This window comes from Portunus trituberculatus, chromosome 35 (genome assembly GCF_017591435.1).
Source record: "Portunus trituberculatus isolate SZX2019 chromosome 35, ASM1759143v1, whole genome shotgun sequence".
Lineage (NCBI taxonomy): Eukaryota > Metazoa > Arthropoda > Malacostraca > Decapoda > Portunidae > Portunus > Portunus trituberculatus.
Window position 1 is genome coordinate 3,042,604 of NC_059289.1, and position 2,500 is coordinate 3,045,103.

Below are 2,500 nucleotides of genomic sequence, written 5' to 3' on the forward strand. Positions count from 1 at the left end.
CTGTTTATTTTTTTTTTTTCAGTTTCCTCTTCCGAGAGTCTGTGTTTGCGTGTGCTATGAGTGGAAAGGTGGAGAGAGGTTGTGAGTGAGTGGAGGAGGAGGAGGAGGAGGAGGAGGAGGAGGAGGAGGAGGAGGAGGAGGAGGAGGTGGTGGTGGTGGTGATGGTAGTAGTAGTGGTGGCAAAGTGGCAACGCTGAGAGAAGGAAGGTTCTCACGGCTGTGGCGATCAAGGGAGAGGAGGGAGAGTGGGAGAGGGAGAGGGAGAGTACGAGGTAGGGTGGGATAGAGACGAGGACAGAGCATGGAGGGAAAAAATAGAAATAGAATATGAATAAGCTTAAATAACGGAGGGAAATACAAAGGAAGACAAAAAGGAAGAGGAGGAAGAGGGGGATGAGGAAAAAGGAGTAACAGGAACAGGAGGTGAATGAACAGGTGAAATACATAAACGGTACGTGCACCTGCCGGGCCATAATCACTAACGGTACACCTTTTCGCCCAAAATACTCAGTCGCTTCCACTCTCCAGGTGAACAACTCGCCTGTTAAATCCCATAAAGAACACACACACACACACACACACGAATATCCTGAACATGTCGTGTGTGTGTGTGTGTGTGTGTGTGTGTGTGTGTGTGTGTGTGTGTGTGTGTGTGTGTGTGTGTGTGTGTGTGTGTGTGTGTGTGTGTGTGTGTGTGTGTGTGTGTGTGTGTGTGTGTGTGTGTGTGTGTGTGTTATAGGGAAAAGATTTGTCGGGTAGTTGCTTCTTGAAGTATTTTTATCATAATTTTGAAGAGAGCACAAACAACAACAACAACAACAACACTACAGACAAAAAAAGACAAGAGTGACATGAACAAGAGCAAAAACAAGAACATGAACAACAAAAATAAAAACAACAAAAACAACAAAGAAAATAAAAAGTAAATAAAAAGTAAGAGGAATAGTAATACCTCCCATGTAACCACCACCACCATCACCACCATCACCACCACCACTACCACCACCACCACCACAACCCCACCAAATTATTACCTCACTCCGCTATTTTGTTTACCAGGAGATTATTTTCTTCTTGTGGTTGCAACAGTTCTACAATGTCTGTCAGTCTGTCTGTCTGTCTGTCTGTTCGTGTATCTTCATTTCTGTCTGTCTCTGTGTATTCCTTCACTCCACAGACAATATTCTTTATGTCTGTACTTTTGTTGTCTGTCTGTGTGTCTGTGTTTCTGTTTGCTCATCTGATTATTTGTTGTTCTTTCTCTCAGTCTGTTTTCTTGTCTTTCAGTCTATTTATCATTCTGTCTGTCCGTCTATGTGATTAGTTAGCAATGTATCCATCAATCTGTCTGTCTATCTGTATGTATGTCTTTCTAAGAGGCTGATTGACTGGTGATGTGTATTTATATCTGCGTTTGTGAGTGCGTTCTTTATTTCTATTTATTTAATTTTCTGTACAAGTAGTCTTTGCTATACAGTTCACTCACTTTTATGTACAACGTATAGAAATGTATGTACGTAACCTTAAACCTAATATGTACGTATGCATGTATGTGTGTATGTACGTGTGTGTACCGTGGAGCCTTCACCTCTGAACGGTTACCTGTCGCTCATGTGTGTGTGTGTGTGTGTGTGTGTGTGTGTGTGTGTGTGTGTGTGTGTGTGTGTGTGTGTGTGTGTGTGTGTGTGTGTGTGTGTGTGTGTGTGTGTGTGTGTGTGTGTGTGTGTGTGTGTGTGTGTGTGTGTGTGTGTGTGTGTGTGTGTGTGTGTGTGTGTGTGTGTGTGTGTGTGTACCTAGGCTATCTGTCTATCACCTCACCTGTCTATCTACCTGTCGAATAGATCAAGTGAGCTAGGTCGGGTGCATCGCTTCCAAGGTCTGCGCCAGACTCTCCAAGACTTGCACTTTCATTTTGCCACACACACACACACACACACACACACACACACAGAGAGAGAGAGAGAGAGAGAGAGAGAGAGAGAGAGAGAGAGAGAGAGAGAGAGAGAGAGAGAGAGAGAGAGAGAGAGAGAGAGAGAGAGAGAGAGAGAGAGAGAGAGAGAGAGAGAGAGAGAGAGAGAGAGAGAGAGAGAGAGAGAGAACTATTCATGAGTGCTTCTATATTACTGTAGGTTAGTATGCATTGCTTGATATGTAAAGTAATGGAAAATATAGACACGTAAAGCCGAGACACAAAGTTATTAGGCCACAGAATACATAGTAGGTAAAAAAAAAACACTGACGAAAATAATAAAAGAAAACTAAGAAACAAGTCAAGCGAGAAAGAATGAAATGTAAAAGATAAAACTACAGAACACACACAAACATAAATTAATACAAGACATAGAGAGAGAGAAAAAAAAAAAGGAAGAAAAATATAAGTAAACCCACAGAATATAAATTAAACCAAATAAAAAAAAAATAAGGAAACCGAAGATAAGATAACAATAAACAAACGAGTAACGGAAAACGATCAATGAAAACAGTTAGAAAAATAAGAAAA

At 41.5% G+C, this 2,500-nt stretch overlaps 1 protein-coding gene across 3 annotated transcripts in view; it reads right to left on the minus strand.

Moving 5' to 3' along the window:
• The window catches only part of LOC123512918 (nuclear hormone receptor FTZ-F1 beta-like), a 177,115-nt gene that overhangs the window by 165,951 nt on the left and 8,664 nt on the right, over positions 1–2,500 (minus strand). The window lies entirely within an intron of this gene.